This window comes from Podarcis filfolensis, assembly GCF_964270895.1.
Source record: "Podarcis filfolensis genome assembly, chromosome: 6".
Taxonomy (NCBI): Eukaryota; Metazoa; Chordata; class Lepidosauria; order Squamata; family Lacertidae; genus Podarcis; species Podarcis filfolensis.
Window position 1 is genome coordinate 38,525,968 of NC_139609.1, and position 26,669 is coordinate 38,552,636.

At 42.5% G+C, this 26,669-nt stretch overlaps 2 long non-coding RNA genes across 2 annotated transcripts in view; both read left to right on the top strand.

Moving 5' to 3' along the window:
* LOC310765760 overlaps positions 1-17,557 on the top strand; it is a 123,965-nt gene extending 106,408 nt beyond the window's left edge. The window contains exons 7-9 of the long non-coding RNA XR_014549776.1: positions 1,200-6,371; positions 8,561-8,758; positions 14,925-17,557. This is a non-coding gene — a long non-coding RNA (uncharacterized lncRNA). The remainder of the gene's footprint in view (positions 1-1,199; positions 6,372-8,560; positions 8,759-14,924) is intronic.
* A 7,675-nt stretch (positions 17,558-25,232) lies between these two features.
* Positions 25,233-26,259, top strand: LOC310765775. The gene is made up of 2 exons (XR_014549797.1): positions 25,233-25,420; positions 25,766-26,259. It is a non-coding gene; the product is annotated as an uncharacterized lncRNA (long non-coding RNA).
* Positions 26,260-26,669: the final 410 nt, after the last annotated feature.

The window sequence follows — 26,669 nt, forward strand, 5'->3', positions numbered from 1 at the left end:
CTGCAAACCCAGAGGATCTTTAATGTTTGCTGACAGCAATTCTGCACTCTTCCTTCTTTATTCGGCACCTAGAAGTTTAAATGTATTGTGGACAAAACAGTTTGGACCTCCCCCTCCCCCCCCCCACAGTTAGTCATCTGCTTAGATTTTAAAACTCTGAGACCTAGATTAGATTTGTAGTCAAAACAAGACATAACAGCTCTGGTGGTCTTGGTGGTGGTGGTGTTTTTTAATTAGTTTATGATTTACTTTTCACATAGGTCCAGAGGTGATTTACAACCATACCATAAAAACCATTAAAAGCAGGTAAAAAAAATTACAAAAACAACAACAGCTAGATTTAAATATAAGCAAGCACCCAAGGCAGAAGCCTGAAATATTGCAGTTGCAACACCATTGCTATTCTACCTGTTCTGTTAGTAATGGTCCAATGGCACAATCCTAGGCATGTTTATGCAGAAGCAAGTCTAATGGAGTTGAATGGGATTCCCAGTTACATGAGTAGCGTGATTTATAAACATACCGTAAAAACAGTACAAAACAACTACTGAAGATAGGTGAAAAACAATACAAAATGAACATCTAAGGCAGAGACCCTTTCATCCAGCTGGAAAAAGCTTGTTGAAACAAAAATATCTTCAGGAGTTTCTGGAAAGTACATGCTGGTGACAGAGCAAACAAACTGAGGTCCATTGGGTGATTCTTCTTTCAGGATCTCCCCATTCCAAGTCTGAAAACTGCTTTTAAAAATAGGTATTGTGTAAAACATGATTTCATGTGAAATGTTTCCTGAGGAAAGTGACATAATAAGGCCTAGTAGGAGTGCCAGTCTAATAACTACGCATCACTGAATCCTGACTCAACATTTCAGTTGGTTTCAGCAGAGCTGTGAAAGACAACCCATGCCATGTCCCCCCCCCCCGCCCCTGTGTGAACAGCTCTTCAACCACAGTGTTGTTCTTTTGCACAAATGGAAGTCTTTTGAGCATGATGCCAGTCTCTCTGGAAGGACTCGGCCACCATTTTGTCAATAAATGCCGTACCAGTGATTTTTGTTGTTGTTGTTCTCTGGGCAGTTTGTATAAAAATACATCTAGTCATACCATGAACAATTAACTAGAGTGCTTGCAGCATGGTTGCTCAATTACTGAATAAGCTTCCAAGCAAATTTTCCTGTATATTTATTATGTGTGCATCAGATTCAGCGGTGACGAGAGTCGAGCATCAGTGCCCCCTGTGACCTTCATCTTTCTGCACATGCAGCTGAGGAGAAGTAAAGCTTTTGAGTCTTGGGGCCATCTGCATCTGGTAAATGGAAGTCCAGTCACCCTAAGAACATGGGTAGGCAATGACTGACAGGCTGCCCTGGCTCAGTTATCACTGTGCTGATGCTGTCTATACAAAAGGTACAGTACTGTGATAACTGAAGGATGGCAGCCATCTTAGCGTCACAGGAACTCAGCAAGCGGTGATCAGAGAAGACTGTGTTCTGTCCTGAAAACCTGGCTGTATTTTATTGACGAAAAACAAAGCCAGCAGCACGTACCAAAGCTGGAAAACACACATTCACTATTTTTGCAGCTTAACATTTCACTTCAAGATGGTACCTTCAATAAAATTTGAAAGCAAAAGTTTGCTTTTCTCATGTAACTCCTTTCTGTTATTTAGAGGTTCTCCCATAAATTATAGACATTAGAGTAAAGAGTGACAGGTGGGCTTGGTGATCTCTCCAAAAAATGAAAATCAAACTTTGCTGCACAATCACCTTTTAGGAAGGAGACTTTTAACATGATGCAGTTTGAAAACCTGAATCTGACAAATATCCGTCATTCATCCAAAGGTATAAGGAGCCTAGCAAAACATAACAACACACCCACACAATCCAGTTAAAGCACTTGGATTCCACTGTCACAGCCATGGCTTTTGTCCAACACATACTCGGAACTGTAGTTCGTCAAGGTGCTGAGAGTTGTTAGGAGACTCCAGACTACAGTTCCCAGGATTCCTTGGCAGAAGTCATGACTGGGAAAGTGGTAACGGAGTACTTTAACTGGATTGTGTGTATGTGACACAAATCTTCCAATGTGACTTTTAAACATTTTAAATTGGCATTCAGAATTGATGGGTGAGTCCCTTTCCCGAGTTGTGGGAACAAAGACAAAAATCTATGGTCATGGTGAACGTTTCACTAGAAAACACAAACATAATGCTATCAGTTGCGTAGTCATTGTTAGACAATTTGAGCGAGAGAGAACAAGGTAATGTTTCCAAGCAATATTTTTGGAGCTATAAATTTCCTCTGACAGGCTTACACATGGTTAGCTATTTAGGGCCTGTATCCACTGGAGTTTACTGTATGTTTGCAGCTGTTTGCATTCCCATTTAATTTGCATAGTCCACAAGACATTGACCTCAAACAGTACCAATCTCCCATGTTTGTCCCTCTCTAGTAAATTTGAGTTTACTCTATATGGAGATAATTGGATGAGTGGGGGGGGGAATTGGGCTCCAAAACTTACTTGGGGCTTTGGAGTGGGTGGATCCATTGTCGCTTTCTCTTCCTCCCCTTTCTGGGCCCACTATTTCCTCTATGCTGTCATTTCTTTTCCAGCTGTGCTAATAACTATTTCCTGGATCCTCCCTCTTGATCTCTCAGATTTGCACTAATCCAGATAACTGCACAAGCAAACCACATTAAAAATTTCTGCACTAGATATATTGGGCACCAATCTGACCAAGGCCTTCGACACTGTGGACTGTCCTTCTGAAAATTGGCTGCCCAGATATATTTGTGAACACCCTACGGCTCCTCTGTGATAATATCACAGCAACAATCGCAGATGACAATGGCTCTCAAAGTGAACCATTCACAGTAGGATCAGGTGTTAAACAGGGTTTTATCACCCCAACTCTATTATTTTCATTGCCATGATCTCACATGATCCCACCGGGGTAGAAATCATATATCGAACAGATGGAAAGATCTTTAATCCGAGTAGACTGAAAGCAACGAGTAAGGTTACCATAACATCCGTCATAGAGCTTCAGTATGCTGATGACAACGTAGTGTGTGCACACTCAGAGAATGACCTCCAAACCATCCTAAATATCTTTGCAGAAGCTTTCAAAAAGCTTGGCCTTTCATTCAACATCCAAAAAACCAAAGTGTTGTACCAACAAGCAGCACCACAAATTGAACTCAATGGTGTAACGTTGGAAAGTGTCAATCACTTCTCCTACATAGGCAGTTATCTTTCCACAAGGGCTGACATTAATGCTGAAATCTAGAATCGCCTGCGCTCTATGAGTGCAGCTTTCTCCCGATTGAAGTGCAGAGTGTTTGAGGACCGGGACATTTGCAGGGAAACCAAAATGCTTGTTTATAAAGCTGTTGTATGTCTAACCTTACTGTATGCTTGTGAAACATGGACCACTTATAAATATCTTTAGCTCCTTGAAAGATTCCATCAAGGGTGTCTCTGAAACATTTTACATATCACTTGGGAAGACAGGTGAACTAATGCTGGAAGAAGCAAAGATCACCAGTGTCGAAGCAATGATTCTTCAACCTCAACTTCATTGGACTAGTCATGTTCAGATGCCTGATTATCATCTGCCAAAGCAACTACTCTATTCCGAACTTTAAAAGGAAAAGTGTAATGCTGGTGGTCAACAAAAGAGGTTTAAAGACTCTCTCAAGGCAAATCTAAAAAAATGTAGTATAAACACCGACAACAGGGAAACACTGGCCTGCGAGTGCTCCAGTTGGAGAACAGCCTTTACCAAAGGTGTCATGGACTGAAGACACTTGAACTCAAATCAGGACAAAAGGGAGAAATGTGTTAAGAGGAAGGCATGTTTGGCAAACCCTCACTATGATCAGCTCTCACCTGGAAACCTATGCCCCCACTTTGGAAGGACGTGTGGATCCAGAATTGACCTCCACAGTCACTTACAGACTCACTGTTAAGACCGTGTTCATGGAATACAATCTTACTCGGCTACAAGTGATTGCCAAAGAAAAAGAAGAAAACTTTCTACACTAGATTTATTGGGCACCATTCTGAAAAGAGTGTGCTGAGAATTTACAATTCCTTTCTTTTCCAGCATGGCAGCAAGGATGTGCCAGGTGCTTAGCCTTTTTATATACAGTACTTTATATATACTTTTCTTTTGATCCCGCACATTTCCACAGAACCAGAAAGCTGCACAAGCAAATGACAATTGCTTGACACTGTGCTTTTGCACACTTCTTAAGGGGGAATTAAAAACAAAACAAAACGTGAGCAGCTATATGTGATCATGCCCTGTCAGTACTTAACTTGCATAACAGAATCAACAAATTAGAAGGCAGGGACAAACACAAAAGAGATACCTACTAGTATAAATGGGAAAAACCAAAGTTGCTGTTCATACATGAATTTAAAAATGTGCAGGTGGGAACTATTCTGGGGATTGGGTTAACAGCTAAATAATGCTCAGATGGGACAAGCGCCCTGTCAAAATCAACATTAACTATGTGCAGGACTAACCTGGGTTCTACTTAACACAAGACCTGAAACCATACTTTAGAGCTAGCTTCAGATCCTAGATTAATCAGACAACCTCAGTTTCCTCAGTAACTCTAATTCCCCTTGCTGCCAATTTAATTGTTGATCATGGTTAAGCCTGGTGGAGGAATCTGCTTCATAATAGAGAGTCTGATCGCATGGACTGTTCCTGATTGGGTATTTATTTTAAGCAATTCTACATTCTTCAGCCTCAAATCCCAGAATGGCTCACATACATAAAATCAATAAGCAAAAAAACCCAAGATGGATCCTAGCTGCAGGCTTTTCATCTGAAAGACAACACAATAGGAAAAAGATGGGGACAGAAGATTTAAAAAAACCAAGCACCCAGGCACTGCCAGTTCTTGAAGCTACAAATTTGTTATCATGACCAGATTGAAAGGGAATTGCTACTATCTTACAAATGCAACACAGAGCCAAAGACCAATATTATATAATTTGGTTACCACCTTCACATTCTGACCCCTTACAGAGCCACTCCATGCTAATCAAGAGCAATCCGGGTTCACATCATTTTACACCCCCCTACTTGAGTGTTGAAAATGGGTGTAGGGAAGAAGATAGAATTTGTCTTCATAATGTTAATAATGGTCACAAATGTTGATAGTTACCACATTAACAGTACTGGGCACTGAGAACCAGTGCACAGATGTGAGTCACACTGCCAAATTATTTGAGCTGTGTAAACTGGGGAGCTTAGCTTGATAAGACGATTTCTGATGGGTGACTTCAGTGATTGCCCAGTTGAGGGAATGGAACAGCCACCAAAGCAAGAAGGGTGACTGAGCTGGGCTGCTGCTTCTGTGTGAAAACAAAACATGCACACCTTGACTTTGGGGGTGTACGTATGTGTTCTGTCCTTCAAGAGATTGGGCGGGAGGGCAGTTATAGTTGGTGCATCTTCCATGGTGCATAAAAAGCATAAAAACCAAAGTAGTGCTTGATCACATTTCCATCAGCATTTGTTACAACATCAGAAACTGCTCTCAAACTTGTATCAGGCTTTGTAAAACACAAGCAATGCTGGAAGCAGCCCTTGAAAGTCTTGCATTGTTGCTGTCTAATGCTGCAAAATTAAGAACCGGACGCTAGAGGGTGCCAGAGTGTCTTGATTTTTAGGTTTGCTGAAATTTTAAAACCTAGGTTTTATGTACAGGGAGGAATCTAAAGAATGCTTAACCACTTCAGCTTGGCTCCAGTGTTATGAAGTTATTGGTTTCAGTAGGAATGGCGAACTCCAGATGTTGTTGAACTTCAGCTTCCATCTCCCCTGACTGTTGGCCCTGTTGACTGGCACTGATGGCAACTGGATTCCCATAAGTGCTGGGGGACCCCAGGTTCCCAGTCGCTGGGCCACAGTCTTTGTACTATGCAAAACTGAGGATTTAAAAACAGAAATTAAAGCATATCCATTTTGTGCACATTTATAGTTTACTTCTTGCTCTTCACCAAACTATAGTGAAATAGAAGCCCTTTTGCCTATCTGCCAGGCTTACAAAGCTTTTTCCTTATTGTATACAGTGGTACCTCAGGTTACATACGCTTCAGGTTACATACACTACAGGTTACAGACTCCGCTAATCCAGAAATAGTGCTTCAGGTTAAGAACTTTGCTTCAGGATGAGAACAGAAATCGTGCTCCAGCGGCGCGGCAGCAACAGGAGGCCCCATTAGCTAAAGTGGTGCTTCAGGTTAAGAACAGTTTCAGGTTAAGAACAGACCTCTGGAACGAATTAAGTACTTAACCCGAGGTACCACTGTACCTTGAACTGCCAGCCTCCTAGCTAACTACCAGTTTATGTACATTCTCCCTTGTCTTTTTTTAAAAAAAATATTTATTACTTTTAAACCTTACAAAAAGGAGAAAAGAAAAGAAAAAGAAAAAGAAAGAAAAAACAATACAGTACAATATATAAACAATACACAACACAACATTAACACATTAAACAAAACGAAAGCCAAAACAATTCAAAAAAACACACATCATACCATCTCAATACCCTCTCGTTCATTCCCTTGTTTCATCGACGTCCTCTCACCTCCCTTTTTGTATTCCATTTCTATTAATTATTTCAGCAAATCCTTTCCATCTTTCTCTATTTTCTGTCATATGGTTAACTTAACATATTTTAACCTTATTTTCCATTAATACTATAGTACTTATTTATGCTTAATTCATTATAACATTTCTACTAAAGCCATATAATTCCATTCCATCATTTTTCTAACACTCATTAATTTTACATTATTTCTATATATAGACTTTAAACTTTTTCCAATATTCTTCCACCGTCTCTTCTCCCTGGTCTCGGATTCTGCCAGTCTTTTCCGTCAATTCCATATAGTCCATCAACCTGGTGATCTTCTGTCCGAGGCTCTTAACTCTTTTCCAAGTCCCTTCTGCAAGTCTTCTTCATATTTATACATGCACTTTACTTTGTCTTCTCCTGATCTTGTTCTTATTTTCCTTCCTTTGATGCTGAAGAGTAGATCTCGGGGAAATTCCCACCTAGCAATGTTTTTATTCCTTCTCGACAGGTCAGCCAAATCTCCATAGTTAAAACTAAGATTCAAAAGATATTTCAGGACGTATTTCAAAGTTCCTCCAAATCTGGAGGTCCCCACAACTCCAGTCTCCTCCTGACCCAAGTCCAGGTTCCAAAGGTCAGTAAATCCCTGCATGAAGGGATCTATCCAACTTTCCTTCTCCAGTCCAAGCGGGGCTCCGATCCTCAAAATCTGACTTTCTCTAAATTCACTCATAAAAAGCATCGACTTATAGTCATCAAATTACATCTGTAAGGCTGGGGCTCTCTCCCTCTCCACTTGTACTACTTTAGGTTCAACAACAACAACTTTCTCCCCCGCCTTCTCCACAATTTCCCATGTCGAAGTAGATCCCTGTATCGATTCCTGAATAGTTTCTGTAATAATGTTCACTTTTTGTCCCAAATTAGTCACTTTTTGTCCCAAGTTATCAATTTTTAGAGTCATCACATCCGTCTTCTTATGGAGCTGTTCCAGTGAATCATTTATCTTACATAATGCAACCACTAAGGCTTCTTCTGTCAACATTCTTAACGCTCCAAGGTCAGTCCCAGATTCTCACAGTTTTTTATCTTGCAGCTGGAAATTCCCCCAGCTCAGCTCATGTAACAATTTCAAAAGCTTCCTCTAGGGGGAAACAATTTCTATTTGTATCAATCCTTTTAAGCACAGTTCAAGCAATAAAGTTAGTTTCAATTTTCAGTTACTTTTACTCCTTTTTAAATGCAGAAGGAGACAATGGAAACAATGTATTTCTCTTATTTAACTAGCTGTCAACAAACGATCTATTCACAGTCAATGAGCATTTCCAAAACGTCAGTCTTACTAGCAGCCCGTTTCCAGGTTCAGAGCGGTGGTAATTTGACTTTCTTCACTCTCTCCTGCAGGCTTACACGATCCAAAATTTCCCCCCTCTTCTCCTGCTTCCAAGGGGGGGTTTAATAATTTTAGCCGATGGAAGTTTAATCCTTTACGGAAGGCTTTCCAAGACTTTAGCTTGCAGCCTCTTTGCTTCAGTCTATTTACAAAAGGGGAAGGCGGACTTCCTGTTTGAAACCTCCCCGTTTCGGTGCCAAATTAAGACGTTTAAAAATCCAATTTTCCATTCTACTCACGGGTAGTTGTTTTAAAATCAAATTGTCCACAGGAAAAAGTCAGCGCTCTCCAGCAACAGCAATGCGGCTTCACTCTGTGAAAGAAGCAGTGAATTCGAAGCACCGCGCCACTCACCCCATGTCGCTCTGGATCCCTGAAACCGGGTTTCCCCGCGAGTAGGGGAGGCGCAAAAGGTGCCAGCCGAATCCCACGTTCACAGGCTTCTCCCGCCTGTGATTTTTTGTGGGTCCCCGCCTTCGCCGTGGTGGCCAGACCCTAATTTCCACGAAGCAAATTCCTCCCGATCAGAGGAATTCCGCCATTATCCGGAGGCGCCAACCCGGAAGTGTACATTCTCCCTTGTGAATCACATGTTCCCCCCCTCAGGTTACAGGCTCAAGGAAGTCTGGAGTCTTTTAACTTCAGAAGAGACATGTCATCTCTTACATGTGCAATGGAGTTTTAACTACAGTGGAACCTCGGGTTATGTACTGTCCTCCTTACGAATGCTTTGGGTTATGAGCTCCGCTAACCCAGAAGTAGGTGTCCCGGGTAGCGAACTTTGCAAGTGGAAGTCGCACGGCGGCAGCGGGAGGCCCCATTAGCGAAAGCACGCCTCAGGTTAAGAACAGTTTCAGGCTAAGAACGGACCTCCAGAACTAATTAAGTCCGTAAACGGAGGTACCACTGTACGTACCTTGATACTTGAGTCTCAGAGTATTTGCTAGGTTTCTAAATTAACATTATACTCCCCAATGGATAATCAAGAATGATATGTTTACAAACAGGCGAAATATCCATGCCTCTATGATATGCAACAATCCATACAAGTAGCCGAAGGAAACAAAGTCCAATCCCCCCCCCTTCCCCTCGCCCTCCTCACTGGCCTTTTAAAGATGTGTCCCGTTTTTCTTTCTCATTGGAAACGTTTGTGATTGTGCCTTATATCTTGAGTTTCTTTCTCCATTAGTATATCTAGCCATGGAATCTTACCTAGTATCTGAGCTTTTTAAAACTAGTCTTCCTGAAATCCACTATACATCTTTGCCTATACAGTACTAACTTTTAGCTTTCCATAACTATAAGAATTCCAGTGTTGAATGGTCACTCCCCCCCACCCAGGTTCTTCCTGATTTAACCTCACTGACCAAACTACTGGTTACGATCAAATGGAGGGCAGCTAATCTCCTTAGTCCTTCCTCCAGCTTCTGCAAGAGGATGTTGTTCTGCAGTGCATGCCAGGAATGTGTTCGATATTCCATGCTTAGCGTTCGTCTAACAAGCAAACATCAGGGCAGTTGAATTTCTCTGTGACTTCTAATTCTTGCTTCTCTGAAACGTGTTGCAGGAAGACACGATCCACATCCTCTCTTTGGTGTGGTGGCCTATAGTAGTAGACGCTGACCACAATGTTGTTTGACTTTTTTGTTGAGGGGTTGCTCTATTTAGCCTTGCACAGATGCTCTCCACAGGCTAAATAGGTGTTCAGTCTCTTCAGATTTCTGTGCAGGTGAACAATACTATTTTATGTTGCACGGAGCCAGTAGCTCCCAGCAACTGAAACGACTATTCAAAAAACAATTAAAATCAGCAATAAGCTATTAAAAAAACACACCAACCAGATTAAAACATGTCTTCATAGGCTTGCCTAAACAAAAAATGTTTTTAGCAAAAACATTATTAAAGCCAAACCAGCATTTAAGATCTGGACATCATTCCAAAGTGCAGTCAGATGTTGCTTTGGGTGAATTTGTTTGTTGGTTTCTGTTGTATCCCATGCATCACAAACATGATGGACTCAGCCAAGTCTTGATCTTGGCTGAAGTTGCACACATCTGGTACTTGTTTTATCAAAGGGGAAATACAGAAGATATGAACGTGTTTTGAGTGGGGTAAACAGTTTCTGGATTCAAAATGCTGTGAACACCCAACATTACAAACCTTATTCTAAACAAAAACACAAAGCAAACTTCAAAGTCCAAAACACTCCTCTCCAGCACCTTTTATTATGCACAGTAACGAAAAGAACAAGAATCAATTTACGATTGCTGTTTATGCAGCCATACAGAGATACCATTGCATGTTTTGTCTACTTTCTTTTTTAGAAGCTGAGCACTTCCTTCCTGCTCATATCCTGTGAAGCAAATAACCCCATAAGAGTTAGCTTTTTTCCATGCTGAATTAAGACTTTTATGTGCCACAAAATAAGTTCTGAATTATCCCTCCACCCCAAATGATTGAAATGAGATATTTGCTTTCTTTTTGCTAGGATAAGTTCTGAATGATCGCTGACCCCCATCCCAATATGATTGGAACGAGAGGTTTGCCTTCTTTTTTCTAAGAGGGATCCTGTGTTTTCAATAGCTTCACAACATACAGAAACCTCTTTCTTCTCTGGTTGTGTTTAAGCACATGTTGAAAAGTTTGATTGCTGTGGATATTTTTTTAAAAAACCAAGCCCTTTAAGTAATGCTTTGTGCGCTGCTCTAGGTTTGCATTTTTGGTTGATTTTGTATAGTGAGGTATGGGTAATTTTCTGCTGGGGCTTATTGTTTCTTGCTTTTTCAAATATTTCAAATATCCTAGTGGTCCAGCAATAAAACTGCCAGCACATTCACAAATCTAAGCAGGGTCCAGTATGGTTTCAGATTGGATGGGGGACGGCATGTTGAGATCCCTGCATTGCAGGGGGTTGGACTAGATGACCCTCAGCGGGTCTTCCAATTTTCCTAGTTTCTTATTCCTTGCACCCAAAGGGCAGTTTGTCTTGTAAAAAGCGCATGCCTCAATAAAGCATAATCTATTTGCTATAGAATAAAGCTGCCTCTTTTTCCCCACCAGTCTCTGCTTCTCTCCCTTTTAACTGTAGCTTGATCTTCAGACAGGAGCAAGTGATAATGCTTATCTCCATGTTGCAAAATTTTCACCCACTGATCTCTCTGAAGATCCAGCTGCTGTTAAATTCTTTCTTTCTTTCTTTCTTTCTTTCTTTCTTTCTTTCTTTCTGTTTGCTTTTCTTTCTTTTTCCTGCTTAGCAGTCCTGTAACAGGGCCACAGTGCTGCGTTTGTTCAAGCCTTGTCACCTTTTTTAGTTAGTTTGTAGAGAGAGTGTTCATGTTTCCCGAGGAGACCCTTCTTATAGGACTTGCTGTGTGCTACATTTGGGCCTGCATCACTGTGCTCACACGTCTCTTTACATTAAGGCATGTTTGCTTTGAACCCAGTGTTTGGTTGGGGCTTGTCAGTACCATTAAGGAAGTCTGTCAGTTACAATGCAGTCCACTTAGAGCATTTCTAGAAGGACAAAGGAAGGTCGGGTGGTTTCCAGTTGTCTTCTTCCCAGCGACCCTCTTGCTTCACATCGAAGCTCAGTATTGACTGCCTTAATTAACTTTATAAGTTGACAGGAGATGCTAAATAATTCAAAAATGGGCAGAGGGGTGGAGGTGTTCAAAGATTTACAGCAGAGCGATGTTCTTTTAGCTTTTAAAAATGCACAAAACGTCTGTGCAGAACAAACTGTGTTTCCCATGTAATAATAATAATAATAATAATAATAATAATAATAATAATAATAGAAAATTCAATAGGAATTTGAATGAGTCAGGGACAGAGCCTCCTTAGATAGATTTTATAGGAACTGTGTTAACTTCATTGGGCTGTGCCTCCCTGCATTTCTGCCACAGGCCATTGCCTGTTTACAAGTCGTATAACTTGCCTGGGCCAGAGTAATCTGAAATACTATGGTGCTTCTGGTATTGACACCTGCCAAAATGTTTACAATGCAGTGGCGTAGCGTGGGGGTGCAGGGGGGCCCGGCCGCACCGGGCGCAACATCTGGGGGGGCGCGCTCGCACTCGCAGCTCTCTGCCCCTACTAAAATCCACGGGTTAGGGGGTGCAAATTACTTGCCTTGCCCCGGGTACTGACACCCCACGCTATGCCACTGTTACAATGCAGCCATGTAGCACCTTCCTTAGGGAGCTCCGATGAGCTGATTGACACTTCAGAACGATGCAGCTCCCAGCGCTCAGATAACAGCCTGCAGTGATGCCCTGGCTTTCCCAGTGACAGGAAAGGAGTATAATAGGTCCTCATGGCACAGCACAAAATGAAACCAGTTTGGCATTCAGAGAAGAAGAAGAAGAAAGCTCAAGTAAAGCAAACTTAGAGATGAGGTAAAACTGAGTGCACATTGGGTGGAGTTTTATAATTCACAACATAACACAAAATATAAGTAGTTAAATTTTTTTTTTAATTCTGCATTTGCATAGAAAATGTGCTGTGGACAAGCATCAGTTAGTTATCCCACTGTTGTTGTTTTTTTGCATTCACTATCTAGAAAACCTGAATGTGGGATCATATTTGCTTCTAACTGAGCAATTAAACAGTATATTGCTTGTGTGGTTTGTTTGTTGTTTTCATTTTCTCTCTCCCTTAATAAGAGGACTAGACTTTTAAAATGAAGAGGCTAAGAGTTCAGGGAAGAAACCTGAAAGATCATCAACATCATGGGTTTCCCTAGCCTTTTGCCCCTCTCTGGCATTAACTCTGCTACTATACATGCCCTGTCTTATGCCAGCAGATCTGAGTCCAGTTTTTATAGGAAAAACTTCAGTCCCAGCAACCAAGGTCTGTTAAGTTCTTTGCTTTTAGTTCTTGGCATGGCTGACTACCATTAGTGGGATTTTTTCTTTTCTTTTCCTGGCAATCAGTAAAGAATCTTGTTTGAAACAGCCAAGTATCACAATAGTAAACATGCTCAAATCAGCGAACTATTATTTCCCAAAGGAACATTATTCTCTCTAAATGGAGCAGAGCAGAGACAGTTGCAAGCTAACCTGTGCAGGGGGGTGGGGAGTGGATTCAGGAAAACATGGTATAACAAAAGTAGGATGCTGCTAATTAGACTGATAAATTAGACTGATCAGGGTGTGCAACCTAGAGAAAATGTCATATATTGAGTACAGCATAACATTTCCTATACAAAACTGAAGTTCACTCTGTCAGAACAATACACCGTACCTTCCTGGGTACCACAACATGGTCCTAGCATGTTCTGAATTAAAAGCATTTCCAACATTACAATTACCACATGATTGGCACAGGAAGAGCTTCTGTGTAGCAATGGCCACATGCAATATATTCTACGTGTTCTCACAGCTGCAGCTGTAAGCAGTGGCTGTGCAGAAAAAAATCCTGGTGCTTCTACGTACGTGTCAGCCATGATGTAAGAAAACTTTGAATGTAAGAAACCACCATATAAAGATAGTCCATAACATCTCCTGTCTCTTTGCCAGTCACCCTACAGTATGGTCCGTTTTGCTGCCAAAGCACTGACTCACTGAAGTCAGTGAGTGCTGCAGACAGTTCTTGATGCCAATTTTTGTTGTGAATTTCTGTATCCTTCATTTCTTAAATTTTATTTTTCCGAAGACATTAAAAATATTGTGCCAATATATAAATGTTTTCAGGATCTTTGATCCTTGGCCTCTTTCCCAAAATAGAGGCCAACTGTTATGGTGTTTGTATTGGCCGTGTGTGCTCAATTAAATCTGCTACCCGCTTGACTAGCTGAAGTTGCTAAAGTTGCTCTAGTATTAAAGACTTAGACCAGGGGCTGCCAACCTTTTCAGGCCAGAGGGCACATTTGGAAATTTAAGGAAATGTCACAATTAAAATGCATTTTGCATTTAAAAATAGTTTTAGTAAGTGCTTGTTTACATTTGCTCTGCATTTCGAGGGATGGGTCCAGGCTTTCCAAGCACTTCTTATTTTTGCCCTGACGCTTTCCCTGTGAAAACCCTCTCTATGCTGCCGAATCAGAACAACAATCTGCTGAAAACCTGAATTGCAGTTTGCTCTGATTCAGCAGCAAAGCATGTGTTTTTGTAGAATCATAGATTTTTTTTGAGTTGGAAGGGACCCTGAGGATCATCTAGTCCAACCCCCTGCAATGCAGGAATATGCAACTGTCCCATATGGGGATCAAACCTGCAACCTTGGTGTTATCAGTACCATGCTCTAACAAACTGAGCTATCCACCAGTGCCTTTTTCCTGGGGGAAGTTGTGGGGTATTATTATTATATACCCCACCCATCTGGCTGGGTTTCCCCAGCCACTCTGGGTGGTTTCCAGCAAAATATTAAAATACAATAATTCATCAAATATTAAAAGCTTCCCTAAACAGGGCTGCCTTCAGATGTCTTCTAAAAGTCAGATAGTTGTTTATTTATTTGACATCTGATGGGAGGGCATTCCACAGGGTGGGTGCCACCACCAAGAAGGCCCTCTGCCTGGTTCCCTGTAACTTCACTTCTCACAGTGAGGGAACCGCCAGAAGGCCCTCGGTGGTGGACCTCAGAGTCTGGGCTGAACAGTGGGGGTGGAGACGCTCCTTCAGGTATACTGTACTGGAGTACTCAGATAGACTGAGAAAGTGCAGTAAGTCAATGCTTGCTGGAGTCATTTATGTTCATAATATATTCTTTATTACATATAGTGTTTTTAAAAAGCAACACATCTTAATTCCTTTCTCCCCTTTCATTTATTACATTTCTTTAATGCAGTAGCTAGATTTAAAACTTGGTATAATAAAGCCCTGCAGATTCTCTATCAGTAACCTTAAAATCAAGCCTAGATGTTTTTAGCAACTGCTTAGCAACCACATATCAGAACAGATACATTTTCCAGAATGGTTTTTCTTACAGGGGCTGAAGAACAAGCTGGAGCAAGCTGGATTTTGCTACTTACTCTGGGCCTCTACAAACGGCTGTTCCCATGCACGTGAATCAAGACAGGCCTGGATTTTGGCACTGGATTTTGGCAAAGGATAATGCTTTCACAATCTGTGTCATTATGGTTCCTGGAACATGGGTCTTTGTTCTCTAAACTACATGCTATTATAAAAGTAGTTCTTTCTCAGTGCTGATTTGGAGAAGGCAATTCAGGGAAGGCAACATAGCAAAGCCCCAGAGGCAACATGGGGCTGCGGCTGCTTCTCTCAAAGCCTCACCTTTTCCCGTATTTGCTTGTTACAAGGAATCCCTGGCCAGCATCCTTTTGTATGTGTACCACCCCATTATTGGTATGTGTGTAATTAGGCTTAGGGACTATTCCCTTCACTCCAGTGCAGTCTTTCCTTTTTCCATGGTAACTCTCTATAAGGGAGAGGACTCCATGGCTGTGTAAAAGTTTGGTTAGGAATGGAAAGGAGGGCAGACCCCAGCAAGGGAATCTATGCAATAATTTGCAGCCAGCTGTTGCTGGGCTAAAGCATGCAAGCAGCATGTATAGGTCAGCCCTGGAGGTCAGGCAACCCAAAATATATCCTCCCATCAGCCGCTACCATGTTTGTGGTGCTGCATCTTTCGTTGCACCTCTCCTCTGTACAGAACAGAACAGAAGGTGGGTGTCCAGTTCTGGTATCCAATAAAATGTGGACATATTTTGGGGAACATGTTCAGTGCATGAGAGGCTGAGAATGTGCAAACAGAAATTGAGCAATAAGAATAAACAGACTCTCGTGCATTTTGATTTTTGAGGCAATATTTACTGAAAACTTTCATAGGCACCACATGAAGTGCTGGTGGGCTCACTGAACAAGTATAGTGGTGGATGTAGGTATAACTTTTAACTAATGGGCAGCATGACACACAATGTGGTCCTGTATTCCTGCTCTGAACTGCTGGCCCAAAGGAGGGATTTTGTGAGTGGTTGGGTGCAGGGATACCAAAGAAGGATGTCAAAAACATCAGAATGGCCAGTTCTAGTGCTTTATTAAAGATGGGTGTAGGTCTCCTAGACTTTACAAATGCAGGATGAACATTGCACTGAAGAGATGGCTTGTCTGCACCTAAGCAAAAGTGCACATATTCTTTATACACAGAGCATCATAGGTCACTTTGTCTAGGACTTCCCATCACCTCACTTGACTAGATGGGGGTATCGGTGGCAAATACCAAAGTCTTACAGATAGTTCCCTTTTCTGAGCTCAGAGCCCAGCACCCTCAAGCCCACAAATAAGGGTACATATATATAAACATATATGAACTCACTGCTGCAGCAACTACCAATAATTGTGGGGTTATCTTTGACTACCAAGATGGTACTAGCAGAGCTTCCAGAACAGTTCATCTTTGGTTGAACACAATCCCCCTCTCACCAAAAAAATTAGATGTAGATGTCATTTTGTGTTATGCCATACCCCAAGAGCAGTCATTTTGTAGTGGGCACCCATAACAGTTTATCAAAATTCAAAAGTGGCCACTCACCCATGAAGATTGGCAAGTCCTGGTCTAATTTTCCAACCAGATAATTACCGACTCCTCATTTAGGTCCACAGCTAAGAGTAGACAGTACTTTCTTATACACTATTACCCTGTTCCTACTCTTGTAAGTAAGGTTTGCTCCAGATTTTCCCCATTATTTTAGTTTTTTGTTAGATACAGTGGTACCTCGGTTTAAGAACACCCCTGTTTATGAACTATTTGGTTTAAGAACTCTGCAAAACCAGATGTAGTGTCCCGGTTTGCAAACTTTACCTCGGTCTAAGAACAGAAGCCAAACGGTGGAAGGGCACCGGCAGTGGGAGGCCTCATTAGGGAAAGCATGCCTTGGTTTAAGAACAGTTTCGGTTTAAGAACGGACTTCTGGAACGGATTACGTTCATAAACTGAGGTACCACTGTATATGGAAATAATGTATTGTATCCAACTAATATACACCCAGAGCAGACCCACAGAAATAAAGAGACCTTGATCATGCCCATTAATTGTTGTAGTCCTCCTCTGAGTATGACTAATATTGGTTATAACCCAAATACAAGCATGAATGTATTTTCATAATGATTAAATATACATTATATTGATAAATCTCAGATAGTATAATCAAACACCTGTCCTTTAAATAAAAATGTTTGAAAAGGCCTTATCACTTTTTGGTTTCCCAGAACAAATTATTTCAGCGCTGCCTGCTCCTAGGGGAAATATCTTCCCTGGAGGCATAAAAATTGCAAACAAACTCATTCCCAGCACAGAGTCTTCATTTCAGCCAGTTCTTTTAAAAGCTTCGCATTCCTCATGGAATAGAAGACTACATGAACGCTATTTCCATATATTTTGTGCATTTGGCCTTCAGATTTGCCTTCCATTGCATATGTTGGGGCAATATCCAAGTGGAATGGGGAAATACCTACTTGAACTTCTATCCTATGCACACATACCTGGAAGTAAAACCTACTGGACTCAATAGTACTTACTTCTGAGGAGGCATGTATGGGATTGCACTAGTAAAAAGGGGTACTGTTGAAAAAGTCTCATTTGGTTCTAAATTAACTTTATATTTTTTAAAAAATTGGCCTGAGCAGTTAAAGCTGGGTTTTATCCTTTTAGGTATGGTTGCTTTACATCCTACCTGACTCAGTGTCAGTGCCATGGGCCAGGAGTCAGTTTCACCTGCTGAACAGTAGCCTGAAGGGGGAGAAGGTGGAGTGACTCCACCTGCAGCTGATCAGCCTTCAAGGACACAGAGAAAGCACTGATAATCTGCTGGCTTCAGCCTTCTTAAACAAAGCTTCCAGCAGCAGTCAGATGCGGGTAACAACACTGGAAGTTCCTGGCCCTACCTTGCTGCTTCCTGCTCGTCTTAGGCCTTGACCCTTGACCCCATGATCATTGGATTTCCTGACCCCTGGACCAACTGACCACATGGATTGCTGTTCACCCAAACCTAAGACTGGACCTGACTTCTGCCTCCAGGCAAGTACAGTCGTACCTCCGCTTACATATCACTCCGGTTACGTAAACTTTGGGATATGTAAGCGGTGAACCCGGAAGTATATTTCTGGGTTTTTGCTGCATGCACATGTGCAGAAGTGCTCTACTGCCGCGTGTGCATGCGCAGAATCTGTCCCTCCGGATGTGGAAACCTTGGGATCTGACCAGAGATCCAGAACGGATCCCGTCCACAACTGGAGGTACCACTGTACACCTCAGAGATTCTTTTGGTTGGCTGGTTTCCCACTCCACTGAGCTCTGCACATTGTTGCTCAGTAGTGAGACTATGACAGTCAGGAGCAGGTCAACAATAGTTAACTCTTTATTCAAAGAAACCAAGACACCTCATGCCAAGTGATCAGAGCAATTTTTCCCAGTAGGTCTTGCCCCAGCGGAGCAGTTGCCAGGACTGAAGGTTCCGTCCTTCCCACCACTCTCCATGACTGCTCTCCTGGGTCCTTCCCAGCAACCTGAGGTTTGTTCGCCTTGTCCTTCTTTGCTCAGCACTCTTCATTCCTTGTCTGGTTCTGGGAGTTCAGGGGGGAGAGGAGCTGGTCACAGCAGGAGGGGGAGACTCCCTGGCGTCTTCAGCAGCCTGCCTGATCTCTGCCTCTTGATCTGCCCTTCTTTCCAGCCTCCACTCCTCTCTGCCTCGGATTCTGAACTGTTCTCTGCCACAGCCACTTCCTGCTCACTAAACCCTGTTACCTCTTCAGCTTCTGACACCTCCTCCTCCCAGTCTGCTCCCGCTTCTCCCTCTAACCACCCATCACCATCCTACCACCAATCCCTGTCTCTGAGTGTTCCCCACCACCTTACATGCCTTACTTTTAACCTCTCGGGAGAAGAGGGGGTGGGACATCAGTAAGCCTACTCTATAAATTTAGAACTCCGTGGTCCTTAACCCCTTCACATACTGACTGGCATTGTTAGGTTTGATAGCAAATCTCCCACACGTATCCCCTTATGATTCCCTCAAGCACCCTCCTTGTGCTTCTACACTAAGTGGAAGATGGAGAGTGCACACACAACAGGCAGGGTGTAACTATGCTCTAGGACAGTAATGTGAACACGCCCTTAAAGAATGATCTGAGAGTAAAAGGGTAAGAAAGAGATCAGGTTTCCCAAAGAAATGGGACCTGATTGAGTTTGAAAGCAGAATATATGAGAGAGTGGGGGTTTGGTTTTGAGAGAGAGAGAGAGAGAGAGAGAGAGAGAGAGAGAGAGAGAAGGGGGAAGGGCTAATAACTTTCCATATGTCTACAAGGAGTGGTTTTTTTGTGGTTGAGATGAGGGCACCTGTTCAGCAACAGAAAGTGACAGACGAGGTGAGGCAGGGAGGAACAGTCACATGTAAAGGAAATCAGGTCTCTTTTGGGACCCCAAAAGCAAAAAACAACCATTTTATGACTAAGATGGGGCTTTAATGATTAAAAGGAGAGCAAATACTAAGAATCCCATTTTCCTGTCTTATCAAAGCTAGGATTAAGAGATTATAGTCTTAGTTAAAGGTTTTGTCTCTTCCTGAGCTAACAAAAGGAAGGTAAAAATTAACAGCCAATGTAACCATGCCTGTTGGTTACTTCTCAGTTGGAGACTTAATTTTCTCCCCCTCTTCCCAAGTAATTCCAAAAGGGAGCAGACAAAGCAAAAGAATTAGGCTGGAAACATACAATGGGCATGCCACAGGGGTGTTTGCTTATCGTGTGGGCAACAGTAAGTGTTCTGCCTGGGTTTTGGTTATGCCTCATGCTTTTCCTAACCCTGCCTGTGGCTGCAATTTCATCTGCTATTACCTACACAGGCTATCTGTAATAAGTTGATCTCATATGACACAACAGATACAGCCCTCCTGGATAAGGTTCAGAATCCACCCAGGGATGAAAAGACTCTCTTGCTAAACAGCCAAGGGCCAGGAGTTGCAACGCAAGTCTTATCATGCCCAAGGTCCACAGAGTTCTTTCCCTACATAGATACTGTCTTCAGCTACATTCCAAACCACAGCACTGGTCTTTACTTTTTTTACATTTGTAATTCCATATAACTTTATATATGGAATCAGCCCTGCCATTGGAGCCCTTTTCAGTAGGATAAAAGTGCCCAACAACAACAACAACAACAACAACAACAACAGTCAAGCCTGCTGAATCAGGCCAATGGCCTGTCTAGCCTAGCATCCTGTTCTCACAGTGGCTGACCAGATGCTTACAGGAAGCCTGCAAGCTGGACTTCAGTGCAGCACCACTCTCATGACCTGTGATTCCCATAAACTGGTATTCAGAAGTTAACAGTCTTTGACAGTGGAGGAAGGTCATGATGATGATGATAATAATAATAATAATAGCATAAACTCAGGTGTGTTGCCCTTAGGAAACAACAATTGCATGCTAGTGCAGAGTTGTCTTCTGTGCAGTTGTATAGATATGTATACCTATATTTGCAGACTCATCCAAAAGGTGAAAAGGGGAATTATTCATTTACCAGGTAAATAAAGACAGGCAAACTGCCATGTTTTCCCTGGCCAGATATAGTATGCAACTAGAAACAGATTAAAAGATGATACAGCTAGGTATCATCTTCTTTTTTTTTTAACCATCTAATGTGACTTTTTAAAGGAACAAACAGTCAACATGAAAAGTAGAATTTCTTGTTTTTTGGGGAGAGAAAGCCAGGTGAGAATAAGGAACAATGCAGCTGCCTTCTACTGAGTCAGAGCACTGGTTTTCAGTACTGTGTGCCCTGGCTGGCTGTGGTTCTTTGCAGGTTTTGGGCAAGAGCCTTTTCTAGTCCAAACTGGAGATGGCAGGGATTAAATGTGGGATATTTTGGGTGCAAAACCAGGGCTTTCCCATGGTTACAAAATTTGCCCCAAATGCAAATAATTTAAACCTCCAACATACCAAATTATACATTTCTGCAGTACTGTAATCTGCCCACTCAACAAACTAACTTCTTGCCAGGGACCAGTTTTGAAGTTCAAAGTCAGGGCATAGCTTATGTTCTAAACAGCAACAGCAACAACAGCAACATTGCCCTGTGTTCTGTTGTTCCTTTTTGAAATATATAAAAATGATCTAGTTGAAAAGAAAAGAAAAATCAAACTCAATTCAACCCTGGTGGTTTCATTTCCACATGACTTGGAGCTTTGAAATAATGCAAGAATACAGAAGGAAGCTATGTGTTGTTCTTGTTTTGGAAGTGGATGTCTTTTAGCCACTCTCTTCCTCCAATCATTTGCTTGCTCATGCTGAGCCCAATCCCCACCATTTCTCAGAGAGGAAAGGCCAGATAAGGGAGTAAGAGGCAGCAGTTACCCTCCCATAGCTTGATGGCATGACACTCTTTCTTTTTCTCTCTGCTTTGGTCACAAGCGGAGAGCCAGTAAGAAATGGCAAGAGCAGCAGCAATGGCATCGGGGGCCCTGGCCATTTTAGGTGTGGGCTTTGACAGGTGTTTGAGGATGACATACAGAGGAGACTGTGCTGTCTTTAGGATATATGGTTTATTTACACATATATACAACCTGAGCCTATGATGGAGGAGTTCACAGCATCAACACCCCAAAGAGTACTGTTTTTCCCATAGCCATAGCCTTGGATTCAAATGTTGCTCTGATTTTTTTTCTCTAGCTTGCTGCTTTACTTCTAGGTCATATCACTACAAACTTTTAACTCCCAACTCTAGTTTTTGCCCTTCTTACTAGGTGCAGTTTGAAGGATGGGCCCTGCTCATTTGCTGTCTTCCACAGAGCCCTTTCCTTTGTTCTCCTTATACCTCACCCGGAGGCTAGCCTGGCTATTAATTTTAACACTTGGTGGATCCAGGGGTTCAGGAAGCTAGCCTGTCTTGATTAGATTTCAACACTTGCTTGATCCAGGGATTAGAGGGGTCTGGCACCTAGTCTGACAAATACACACACCAATCTTATAACGAAACATTGATCCCCTCCCACACACATTGCCAACTAGGTTCAGTCAGGTTTTGCAACAATACTAAACCCTGCAAAGCCAGTTTGCTAGCAACGCAAATGAGGTATGTACAATTGACAAGCAGCAATCTTTTTAAAACAGCCTTCAGCTCTCTAGGAAAAGCAAACAATCATCTGTTTCCATATTGGAATTAAAGACCAAGCATAAAGTTTACTGATGAGAAGCAGGAAATCATTTCCCTCTGTAGCAAAGGGAAGCTTATGGCAAAGGAACAACCTAGCTCCAGTTTCCCTACAAGGTAGCATTTGAGCTATGTTGCCCTGTTGCAGTAAAAATAATCTTATGGCACCTTAAAGACTAACCATATTTTATGGCAAAAAGTCTCGTGGGTGCTATCCAGAGCACCTGATGAATGGACTGCAGTCCACAGAAGCTATGCCAGTGTAATTTTTTTATCCTATAAGGTGCTTATGACTCTTTGTTGCTTCTTGCCCCAATTTCCAGATACTACTGTTTGTACCATCTGAGGCTATGCTGCTCACCTTCAGACATCATTGTAGTAAGTATATCTTAAGCAAGAGCTTATAAAACTTTCTCCCCATTGTTGCTTACTAGGCAGCCTTTCCACACCTGATTTTGTCAGGAGGCAATATCAGGTTTGGCACTTTTTCATACCTTCAGGGTTCACTTTAGCTAATGCTATGGTATTCCCAGCTTTAATTACTATATACTGGAAAATACACATATGCATCAAACTGAAAGTACACTTGAGCTGCTTCTGGAAATCTAGCAGAATCAAGTAGAAGTTTAGCACTCATCTCTGTGTTAATTGCTTCTGGGGGGGGGGAAACCATTTTCAGCCCCATTAACCTAGAAAAAATGTGGGACAAAATTTGGGGTGATATCCTGGCATACTGTGCTTTCCCAACATTTCCATAGGCAACTCATGGGGGAACAGAAGCACACATGTGCATAAAGGGCGTGTAGTGGTTGGTAACATGTCCAATGACATCCTCTGCTGTGTCACACGCCAGCCAGTGATGTGGATGGAACTTAGCATGACATGGGAGCACATCAATTTAAAAAATTCACAATTCCACAACACAGCAGGTAAAGCAGTGTAAAAGGAACACTGGAAATCAGGGCAGAAGCACCAACATTGTAATCAGAAAAACTAATGTGATAACCCCCACATTGGAATGCATCCTATGTCAAAACAAAACTTATGTCTGGCTTCATTATTACAGAGGGAAACGTAACAGGAAAGGCTTGAATAATGGAAAAACAAGTAATCCCAAAAGACATTAGTTATACACTAATAATAGGTAATTCCCAGTTCTATGCAGGTGCAGAACCTTTGGAGTCTTATATGATCCCCACTGTAATCTCAAAGGGAGAAAGCTGGCTATCGATGGTACTTGGAACATAATGTATAAGGTATTAAGCTTGTGTTGATCTGTTCCAGCTTTGTTTCACTCAGTTTTGGCACCACAACAGCCTTGGTCAACCTGATTGATGACCTCTCTTGGGGACAGATGGTGGAAATGAAACCACCTTGGTTCCTTTTGACCTCTCAATGGCTTTGGGCACTATTGACCATGGTGTTATTCTAGAGTGACTGGGGGAAGCGGGAGGTGGTTCTGCTCCTACCTGCATGCTTGCTACCAGAAATTAGCATGGGGAAATTGTTGCTTGGCTCCATGGCTTTTTCTGCAGGGATGAGCAATATCCATTTCCATTAGATAAAAATAAATAAAAAGTATATTGCATTCTTGTGCAAGAATATATCTCAGTGCGTGTACTGTGATCACAGCCTCTGAGGTAACCCCCCATATGAACTCTATAACCGGGTTGTTGAAATTCAAATACGACTTCAGCAAGAGGCAATCAGTAAAAAATAAGCAAATATGCTTGAGGGACAGCTCAGTTGGAAAGGGTCACAGGAAACAAAATAGCTAGGCAGAGCTGAAACGAGGAGCAAATTGAAGTCATGGTGTGCTGTTAGAGGACACCCACTGAAACATCACAAACTGGATACCCATAGTCCCACGTCCCACCCGAAAACCTACACTAATGAGCTTCCACACTAGCAGTGGCGGCAGATGTGTGTTATTTTTTACTTTTGTAAACCGCTTTTTTTTTCTAAAATCAAGCCCTTTGTGAATGTTATGAAATAAATAAATACTTGGCATACACCCTACCCTTAAAGCACATTCCCTCCCTCCAGAGAATCCGGGGACTGTTTGTTGTTGTTGTTTTTAAGACTGCTGAGTGTTTAGCTCTGTGTGGAAGGTTAACTACAGTTCCGTGGGGGGAGGGGAGAGAAGGATGATAAGCTTTGAATGATGGTCTGGTGTGTGGATTTTCCGTGGTAAGAGCAAATGCGGAATAAATGTTTAAAAAAAAAGTAGTAAAGGCTGGCATTTTAATGAAGGTGTTGTTGTTGTGGACTCTACAATAACCGCAGCAACCTTGCTTGCACGAGCAGCACGCAGCTTTCTGAAAACGATTTCCATCTGCAATGGTGCGATTTATTGTAGCTCTTTTCGGCCATCGTTACTGCTCCAACCTTGACTTTCCAGGAAGAGCCGTGAGTAATGCTCGTTCCCGCACCGCGCGCGCACACCCCTCCCCTCCGGCGGCGAGAAGACGGCAGGGCTCAGGTCCTCGCGAAAGGTTAGCAAGCGCAGGATTGATCCCCACTCTGAAAACCAGCAAAGGACTCGAGGCAAGCGGGGAGACACGACAAAGTTAGTGGCACGCATGAAACCTGATCTATTCATCTCACAACTAAATCAATACTTGATGGGAATTCCAGGATATCACATCCAAACCCCGCCAAGCGCGGTCCACTTTCGGTAAAGCCCTCTCTCCCCGCCTCCTCCGCCCACCTTCCACTTTCCAGCAGTGACGTCTCGGCGTACACGCAGCACGGAGGGCTGCGAGGCTCCGCCCGGCCTCTTCCTCTTCTGGCTCCATGCAGCTGCCGGGTCCTAGGGCGCATCGTCTTCTCGCTGCGCTTGGCATCAGCAAGGGCCCAGGCCGGCTCTGCAACGCCCTGGCGGGAGAACAGACGGACCACCCGCCTGCAAGCGGTGCAGCCGCGCTGGAGAGAGCGGGCCAAGCCGAAACGCAGAGGCGAGAAAACAAAACGAAAAGGACGCGTGTTTCTGCACGTGTCGTGCAGCTGAGGCGAAGTCTATGGAACATAGGTGGAAAAAACGAGGGAGAGAGGAGACTAGAACAGACTCCCGTTTGCTTTGCTACGCTGTCCTAGAAAAGATGTGGATTACTCGGGTTTAGCATCTCCGCAGAGCGGCCTTCGTCAAGCTGGCGCCCTTCAGATGATGTTGGACTTAAGCTCCTATTAGTACCAGCCAGCGTGGCAGGCGGCCTGGAACAATTTGAGTTGGGGCCGATTAAATGTCCAAAGGGCACCAGAATCTGGGAGGCCGATTTCGACAGAGCTGTAGGATTCCTAAGCTTGGCCCAAGGCCTGAGGTGGGAGGGCAGGGTGGAGGTGTATACGTCTAAATCCTAGTACCGCATTCCTCACACCTTATACCACAAGCATTGCTGTCTTCCTTTTCTGCTTGGTAAAATGCTCTTGCACTACACAAACTCACACAACCCTTTTGCATCTGTTGAGTTTCTGCCAGTGCCAGTAGGTGTCATTTGCAGGAAAAGGAATAAATTTTACAGAACACTGCTAAACAATTCCCCTGCTGCTCAGTTTTGCCCTTCCCTTGTCTAGAAAATCTACCCTGTCCAAACATTTCTCTCTCTCTCTCTCTCTCTCTCTCTCTCTCTCTCTGTGTGTGTGTGTGTGTGTTCTTATTTTAACAGTGAAGATGTTAGACAACACCTGATGTTTGTCTGATGATGAGCTGGGAACCAGGGACCAAATTCAACCTTGTAGCTCAAATGCAAAATGTCCCCTGCTCTGGATCCATACAGTTGGCTTGTTGTTGTTGTTTGACATAGAGATGGGAGCTGGCAATTTTTAGTTCTCACCAACTCTGGTGCCATAATGTTTTATGGCAAGACTGAGTCAATCCTTACCTCCCCCTTTGTCTGTGGCTTATTTCCCCCAGCTGACCAACTCATTATCTCTTGAGACCCACTGTGGGACAGAAAAGCAGAACATGAATAGCAATAATATATAAATACACAAAAACATTAACTGATTTGTGCAATCCATGCTATTCTGCCATTTGGTTACACATTTGGTTGCATATATGCCAGCTAAACTGGGTTTAGTTCAGGGTGTCCAGTATAAGATTTATCACTTCAGAAAGGATGCCACGGTGTGTATTATTCCATAAATTTCCTATATTTTTTTTTTTTTATAATATATTTATTAAAGTTTTCAAATAAAACATATATCAAATAAGCACTTATCGTTGTCCATTTAACATCTTTCAATTGTTACATGGGACTCCCCCACACCTCCCGCATACACTTACATCATTATTAAATTATTTTCAAGCAAATTATCATTTAATTCATCTTAATTAATAATCTTAATTTGGTTTGACATATAATTCGACTTTAAATCTATTTTAATGGTAGACAATTGTCTGCACTGGCATCCTATTCAGCACTCAGCCAGATTACAATATTTTTGTAAATAAGTCTTAAATTTCCTCCAGTCTTCTTCCATCCTTTCTTCTCCCTGGTCTCGAATTCTGCCGGTCATCTCGGCTAGTTGCATATAGTCCATCAGTTGCATCTGCCATTCTTCCACAGT